This window comes from Quercus suber, unplaced genomic scaffold, assembly GCF_002906115.3.
Source record: "Quercus suber isolate HL8 unplaced genomic scaffold, Cork oak 2.0 scaffold_123B, whole genome shotgun sequence".
NCBI lineage: Eukaryota > Viridiplantae > Streptophyta > Magnoliopsida > Fagales > Fagaceae > Quercus > Quercus suber.
The window spans coordinates 362183-370853 of NW_027071803.1; the positions used below are offsets into that span (position 1 = coordinate 362183).

General features: G+C 36.3%; 1 long non-coding RNA gene and 1 pseudogene across 1 annotated transcript; one reads left to right on the forward strand and one right to left on the reverse strand.

Annotated features, from left to right (window-relative positions):
• Window positions 1-1062: 1062 nt before the first annotated feature.
• On the forward strand, window positions 1063-4086 carry LOC136066161 (uncharacterized). The gene is made up of 4 exons (XR_010627625.1): window positions 1063-2628; window positions 2709-2885; window positions 2972-3324; window positions 3437-4086. It is a non-coding gene; the product is annotated as an uncharacterized LOC136066161 (long non-coding RNA).
• Window positions 4087-6363: 2277 nt separating this feature from the next.
• On the reverse strand, window positions 6364-8282 carry LOC112029667 (receptor-like protein 52; annotated as a pseudogene).
• Window positions 8283-8671: the final 389 nt, after the last annotated feature.

Sequence of the window (8671 nt, forward strand, 5' to 3'; positions counted from 1 at the left end):
TCACTGTTTCAAACTTTACAGGTATATTGCTATATTCTTAAAATTTTTAGATTGGTTTATTTTCTCAATTTATTTTAAAGAATCAAATTAGATGTCTAAACTTTACATATTATATTAATCACTTACTTTGGTTGTTAGTAACTATGAATTGATTATTTTTGTTTCTTTATATTATTGATATGAAATATATACTTGTAATTAATTGAGATTATGAAGAATCATAAGCAAAAATGAGTTTGAATTGAATTCTAAACAAATTTGTATCAAGGCAGATTTTGCAAATCTTTATACGAACATGCTACATAATATTTTTTTAGGTAATTTTCTTTCCATAATCTTGTTCCCTACACAAAAATCCTAGCTTAGCCACTAAGAGGACCCACACAGTAATAATAGTGTAAACATTGCCAATGCCAATAAAATTTTCATATCACAAGATAGGTTGTTTCGTTAGTGGTTTTTAACATATATGAGCAAAATGTTTGGATTGATATGGGTTAAAAATTTTGTGTTTAAAATAAATATAATTTTAAATTTTAAATTTAATTTGACACAAATTATTCTTTAAAGAAAAAAAAAATTTGTCACAACGACTTATACTTCTTTTTTTTTTTTTTTTTTTTTTTTTTTTTTGCTCTGTAATTTTTTTTTTCCCACAAACTTCCTTTGTTTTATTTATTTATTTTTCCTTTTTTAATTTTAAAAAAATAATGTAGTCTTTTCTTTACCCTTGGGGTTCACGTTCATCCTTTAGAATTTTAAGCTCCAAAAGCTAACCAAATTAAATAAAAACCCTAAAAAGGGTTTTTTTTTTTCATACAAGCCTAGCTAGTGGAGAAGCAAGGATTTAATTTTAAGAGGGATGTTTAAAAGCGGCATACACATGCACACAAATGTGAGTCCTTGAGACCAATTTGAAAAAAAAATAATAATAATAAAGTTAAGATTAAGCGATATTCTAATACAAGAAAGTCTTAAAAAAAACATATTCATTATATTGTGTGATGATGCCAAAAATGGTCGTTAGTCGTTGACCTTGTCTAAGCTCTGGGCAAGGAGATGTTCCTCGCAAAGATGAGAGAGAAAGGCACCGGAGTGCTATTAGCCAAAGGTTCTCCGATGACTGAGTCAATAAGCTTCTCAATATCTTTTAGAGAATCATAATGTAATTCTGTATATTTGGTAGGCGTAGCTTTCACCTAGGGTTGGATGGCCTTTTTATAGCCTGCTCTTGTATAGCCAATGGGTGCCTTTAATGGTCCTCCAGGCTTGCATGTGTAACGTATATTTGAGCTTAAATGAAGATTTAACATACTTATAATTGCCTTTCTGATCATTGCTACTTGTTGTTTATGAAGTCATTTATTGCTTCATGGTTAATGTTGTATGGTCATCTAGATTATGGATGATTCTAAATCGAGTACTCGTCAATTGCCCCCTTATTCCTTCGTCGGTCTTTGTGATGATCGTAGGAATATGAAAGGTCTGTTTGTGCTTACTAATGACTTTTGGGATTCTCCTTCTTTCGCATTTAATATGACATGACTCGTACATCAAAACGTGGACTCGTTTCGGCTTTTTATTGGTTGGATGTGCGAGGGTGGTATCTTGATTTTCCTACGCCTGAAATCGCGTCTTTCCTTAAAAAATTTTCATTTTCCTCTTCTTTCTATCTTCTTCAAGCTTCTAAGTTTCTTTTCTAGTATTTTTCTAGTGAGTTGTCTCTACTCTCTCTTAATTCATGGTTGATTATATTGCTATTAGGGTAGATTCCCCCTCCATTTCTTTTTTCTTCACTAGGCTAGGTGTTTTCCTTGAATTCTTGGGTGCTCAGCGTCCCTAAGTGGGTTTATTTGTGTCTCGAGACAATGCCCTTAGGCTAGTGTTGCTTGAGGTTCACCGCTTAATCTGCCATTCCTTGATTCGGTATCATTTGGTGAGTGAGATGGTTGAGGAGATGGTTATGGGTGTGGGTGTTAGGTCTAGTAAGTTTGATATAGGGTTGTCATCTAGTGACAACCCTGTGGGTATGGAGGTAGACACGACGATGTCGAAACCCTCTTCATCTTCTTTGAAAAAACCCTTCCATGCTTTTGCTGAAAAATGTGTTTTGGAAGAGAAACATATGAGGAGGTTTAGAAAAAGGTTTCAATTTCCAACCGAGAAGAAAGTGTGTCTCCCTCGTCCAAACGAGAAAGCATGTGCTTTTTCCCATGGTCAGGTGTGTTTCTATAAAGCCACTTTTTCTGTGTGGCTTTCAATTTCCTGTCCATTCCTTTATTCACTAACTACTTGGTCATTTAAAAATTGCTCTTGGTCAGCTTGTCCCAAACGCTTGGCAGATAGTTGTGAGTTGTATGTCGATCTGGACATCTATCCATGAAGGAAGCATGATAAAATTGAACAAGTTCTTATTCCTTTATCTTCTAAAACTCTCGACCCCCTATGGGTATTTTGAGTTTCGTTTGTGGGATAGGAAATTGAGATTCGTCCGTAGTTATCCCTCTTCCTTTCATGACTAGAAGTCGAGGTACTTCTTCGTCTATAGAAAAGATTAAGAAACTGCTTCTAATCAAGTTCAGGGTGAGGTGCCCATATTTCTATGTAATTAGGAGTTTCCCACACTTGGTGCGTGTTTCCCCTCTTTTGGTTTTTACATCGTCCATATATATATATATTTTCTTTATTCTAACCTTTTCTTTTTGTAGCTTTTATTCATCTAGGCTTGAAGAATAGATATTAGGGATGAGTCCAAGCTGCTCTGGATTTTGCTCTTGGTATCAAAGATTTTGACGAGCTTGTCGACCCGTGATCTTTGTACGATCACTTCTCAAGGCCTAAGCCTTCAGCTTACGTTCGTCAGTTAATTCATAGGGAAGAGAGAAGTAAGTGTTTGGATTTTGTGCTTTTACCTTGTTAATTTTTTACCTTTGTCAATATCTTTGTGATTTTCTTACTTTGTTTTGCAAAGATGGCTACTCGCTTTAGTCAGGATAAATATATTCGAGACAAAGGAAAAAGAATGAGCCTTTGTCAAAGATAGATTCGCCTCTGAAAAAGCTAAAAAATAGGGGCAATTCTGGGATCGTCATTTCCAGCCTCGTCCATACCCTTTTGCCCTCTTCTCCTGCTGTATCAATTGATGAGTTTCCTTCTCTTCCTCAAACTTGGAAAGGGAAGGAGAAGAAAGGTGAGAGTGTTTGGACTGATCTTGCGATGGTCGTTGGACGGGCGCATAATGTCATCTTTGAGGAGGAGCTCAAGGCCTTGTCTTTAGTGCCTTCTTATGAACTTATTAGTCGTCATATTCACAAACTCATGCAAGTGAGGTCTTCTTTACTTTTAACACTGCTCTCTCTCTCTCTCTCTCTCTTTTCTTTTTCTTTTTTTTTTCTTTTTTAAATTTTTTTTAAACATATGTACTTGTTTCCTCTAGGTTCTTGGAGAATCATTGCGCCTACCGATTGATTACCTTGCGATAGAAGAGAAAGTGGTGATGGCCAATTCTCAGATTTAAGTTGTAAAGGCTGAGAGCTTAACGCTAAGGAAGGATCGATTGAAGCGATGGGAGAGGCTAACGATGCTAAGGCCAAGTTGAAGGAAGTCTCTGACGAGCTAAGGATAGAAAAGATGCTTGTCATTCAGAAGGATGAAGAGATTCATTCTGCCATGTTGAAGCTTAACTTTGAATGTGAGAAGGTTGTGGCTTAATGCCACTTTAGATGAATACTTTAAAGGCTTTAAGCTTCTCCGACAGTGGACGATGAAGCATCACACTGAGTTTGACTACTCTAATATTGAATATGAGGCCATTGATAAGGAGATAATGGCTAATGAAGTTGCTGAATGGGCCCGAGACAATGAGCAAGCTGGAGTGGAAGGAGGAGATGAAGGAGAAGGCCCTAAAGATGCACTAGTTAATCCCCTTGTTGATCCCCTTGTTTAAACTTCATTTTTATTTTTGTTTTGGTTTGATCTAGTTTTTAGGCTGGTTCTCGTCCATGTTTTGACGAGTATATTTCAAGAAGACAATATTTGTGTTCTTTATTTTGTGAACAACTGAAGTATTTTAAAACTTTCATATGCTTCTTTCTAATCTTGGTGTTTCTTTGATACTTAGAATATTTTGCTACTTTATAAGAATTTTGCTTTGTCAATATGGTTGCTCTTGTTGGTTTTATACTTCATGAATTTAACCATAGTACTTTGTTAAAATGGTTGTACTTCATGAATTTAACCACATAATAATTTTTTTAAAATTTGTGAATTTAATCATATGACTTATTCTCGTTTTCAAAATTTGGTTGTCAATATGATTTTACCCATTGGTTTTAACCTTGTGAATTTTATTATATGACTTACTCTCGTTTTGAGATTTTGGTCGTCAATTTGATTTTACTCATTGATTTTAACCTTGTGAATTTTATCATAAGAATTACTCTCGCTTTGAGAATTTGATCGTCAATATGATTTTACTCGTTGGTTTTAATCTTATGAATTTAATCACATGACTACTCTCGTTTTGAGAATTTAATCTTCAGTGTGATTTTACTCATGCAAATTTAAACCTTATTTGACAATTTTATTCTTGTTAAGAAATTTTATCTTCTACATGGTTTTACTCATTGGATTTTGGTGATGAACCTTCTACTTGGAATGTAACGACCCAAGTAAAAGCGTTAGCCACATCTGCGCTATACCTCAAAATGACTAGTCACAATTAAGGATCCTTGCAGTTTTTAATAAAATCCAATTCAACCCAATAAATACCCGATGTGGGACTCATCACACACTCACATACATCACACAATCAATCAAATTGGGGCATCACAACCTCTCCCACTTAAATCCCTAACGTCCTTGTTGGGGCCCACTTTGTGGAGTAGTGTCTCTGAGCCCACACAAGATTACCAGGCCAGCTCTGATACCATATGTTACGACCTAAGAAAAAGCGCTAGTCACATCTGCACTATACCTTAAAATGACTAATCACAATTGAGGCTCCTTGTAATTGTTAATAAAGCCCAGTTTAACCTAGTAATTGTTAATTGTTAATCACACACCCACACACATCACACATTCAATCAAATTGGGGCATCACATTGCCCCCCTTCCCCTAGCTCCACCGCTAGTTTCACTTCATCTCCATATGAGAGAGAGAGAGAGAGAGAGAGAGAGAGAGAGAGAGAGAGAGAGGCTTTAAACAAAAATAATAGAGCAAAAACAAAATTTAAGAGCAAAGAGTATAACAAAGACATCCACAACTACTCTAAACATGTTTTTAGAGATATTATAAATGACAAGGCAGTTCTTCAATTATGGAGGGAATGTTTAGATTGTCATGACTTATCAAGTTTAAATTTTCAAATTAAAAATTAAAGCTATATTTTTTCTTCATAGGTAGATTCATAGATAGTGTGGGAGGGGGAGGAGGGGTTAAAATTGTAGATTTAGGGCACCACAAAAGATGTCATTATTAGGCCTAGGACAATTAGTGAATCCAAAAATGTTATTTTTTATTTGTCACAAGAAGCAAACTCATTTTTGGAATTGTATAGGGCTATGAGTAGCGTACTACAAATTTTTTACCACATTAAACTTACAAACCGATGTATCACCAATTTTAAAGAGGAAATTCAAATATTATTTTATGAGGTTGTTGAAACCAATGTTTTGAAATCCATTCAGTTCCAGTCGGAATGGCTGGAATTTTTCATGCCGACAACATATTTGGCACAACCATACTCCTTGTTCCATCTCGGTTTAAATACTGGACTATTCTAGATAAAACCGGCCAGTTCTGTCAATTTCAGGAGTTCCAACTGAAAAATATGTTTCATTCTAAAAGAATCACCCCCTCTCTTATCACACCAAATCCAGATTGAGAGAGAGAAGAGGGGGAAAAATTAAGAGAAGGTTTATTGTGCCACTGTTAGGTAGTAGCGAAAGAGGAAGAAGATTTTTGAGCAATAGCAAACTTATCTATATCTATTGGACCATATTTACTTCATATGTCAAAAAGAGAGTAAAGAAAGAGAACATTAAATAAGAAGTGATATTTGTGGGTATGGTCAAAAGGTTTTAAAAAAGGATGAGATTTCAAGAGAGAGAAGTGGACTACAATGATGCTGCTTATGGTTTTTAAACTTGGACCGAACCGTACTGTCCAACCAGGTTAATCGTTAACTGTTCATGAAAATGGTTTTTTATTTATGAGAACTGGGCATATAAAAAATATGAGAGTATCAGTTGAACTGAGGTCTAACTTGGAAAATCATTCGAATCATAAGCCGATTTAACCGTAAGTCTACGAAATTTGTGAAAAACTGATGGCATGGTGAGATTAAAATTTAAAATTAAAAATTAAAAAAATAAAAATTTAAAAAGAGTTGTGTTGGAGGGAACTTTGCTTGGTTTACGATGGTCAGAATTGTTGCAGCTGTTAATGTTTAGTGATGGCTTATTAGAACAGAGAGCAAGATTGTCCAAGAAGCTGCTGGCATATGCATCATTTTCAAATTGTGTTGGGATCCTCCCAGTCAAATGATTAGAAGAGAGATTAAGTAAAGTGAGCTTCAGGAGGCCAAGTTGGAGAAGTATTTGGCCAGAAAGTTGGTTTTCTGACAAGTCCAACTCTGTAAGACCTGCCAAATTACCTAATTTCTCCGGAATAGGTCCAGAGATTTTATTTCGGTGAAGGTTTAGAGCATTCAACGTTTTCCATGATATAATATCTGGTGGAAGGGAGCCCGAGAGTCGATTTTGATCAAGAAAAAGAGTTGTTAAATTAGGAAGAGATGTTAATTCTCGAGGAATTGTGCCAGTAAAGAGGTTATTACTAGCCTCAAATACCACCAAATTCCTCCAGGAAGACACTCCAGCTGGAATCGTACCAGAAAAGTTGTTATTTATTTCCAATCTTGAGAGATTCCTTGCCACCCTTTGAGGAAGCTCGCCTGTAAATGAATTGTCACTTAAAATCAAGACGCTCAAATTCAACAATGTCCATAGGCCACTAGGAATATCCCCAGAAAGCCTATTATTGTAAACAGTCACAATTTTCAAACCATTGCAATTGCCAAGCGACTTAGTCAATTCTCCAGTGAGGTTGTTGTTAAAAGCTACCACACCCACCAACCTTTATCACACAAGTGTTCTGGTAACTCGCCTTCAAGCTTATTGTCTGCAACCTGGAACTCTACAAGCGTAGAATACCGCCCAAAGTCCGGAGGCAGAGTCCCTGATAAATTGTTGCTAAACACTTTTAAGGACCCTCAGACTTGGAAGACGGCCAATACTGTCCGGGATTTTTCCAGATAACTGACTGAAAAACAAACTCCAACCTGTCATGTTTCTGAGTCTACCAAAATCATCAGGTATGCTTCCGGCCAATTTATTATCGGAGAGGTCAATAACATCAATGTTTAATGCTTCAACCACCCGAGGAATCTCCCCAGACAATCGGTTTCTAAAAAGATACACAATACTTAAATTCTTTGGGATAAACAAACTGCTCGGAATTTTCCCAGTCAGATTGTTTATTGACAAATCCAAATGCACCAAAGCCTCCATTTCTCCAATCGTGTCTGGGATTTCCCCATTCAAATTAGACGCAGCAATCCATAAAAACTTAAGCTTCTTCAACTTCGTGAAACTCGAAGGCAACTCTGCCGCTGTCATGTTGACCTTATAGGCCAACCACAGTGACTCAAGTTTGAACAAGTTGCCAATTTCTCGCGGGAAAGAACCGTTGAATGCACACTGGAAAAGCTGAAGCGTCCTTAGCTCTGTTAATTGTCCAATAGATGATGGAATGTTACCATAGAAGCTGTTGGCTCCAAGGTTGAGGCGGTGCAAGTGAGACAAGCGGTGAATGTCAACGGGGATTGTGCCGTTAAAGTAATTCTGCGAGGGGTCGAGCTCTTCAAGCTTGGAACAGTTGTAGAGAGCTTTTGGAAACTCTTGAGAAATGAAGTTGTATGAAAGGTCAATGACTGTGAGGTTCTTGAGGTCACAGATGAAGGGTGGGACTGTTTGGTTGATGTTCTTGTTTTGAAGAAGTAGTTGGGTGACTAAGCCGTTTGTGCAGGTGATCTCTGGCTAGTTACAATGGTGACAGGAGTTTAAGGAGTTCACGTGGCTTAGAGATGGTGGGTTTTGCCAATGTTGCTTTAGTTTCAGGAGGACTGTTTGTTCTTTGTCATTTAGCTGAGACTCAGAGTTCGCATGTCCGAAAAGGAGGAGAAGGAAGGAGAGGAAGATAGCTGTTTTGGTCATTTGGAATTTTGGACGTTAAGTTCGTTTTTCCGGTTTCTCAACTCATAGATGAGTAATTGGCGGGCAATCACTAAGAATTTGCACTCTTTAAGACGCGTGAACCAGGGAAATTTAGGTTGGGGTTCAAGGTATGTTTGGATACAACTTCTTTTTCTGAAAATTGAAAACTGTGTGTGTGGATACAACTTCTTTTTTTGAAAATTGAAAACTGAAAATATTATAACAAAATAATTTTTAAATGTGTAAATAGTGTCGTGAAATTCATTTTTAATGAAAGTTTTGATAAAAAAAAATATTTGTAGGTCTTGTGAATAGTACACAGAACCCACTGGAAAAGACAAAAACCCGCTTCAAAAAAAAAAAAAAAAAACAGACAACGCAAACGTTATAATCT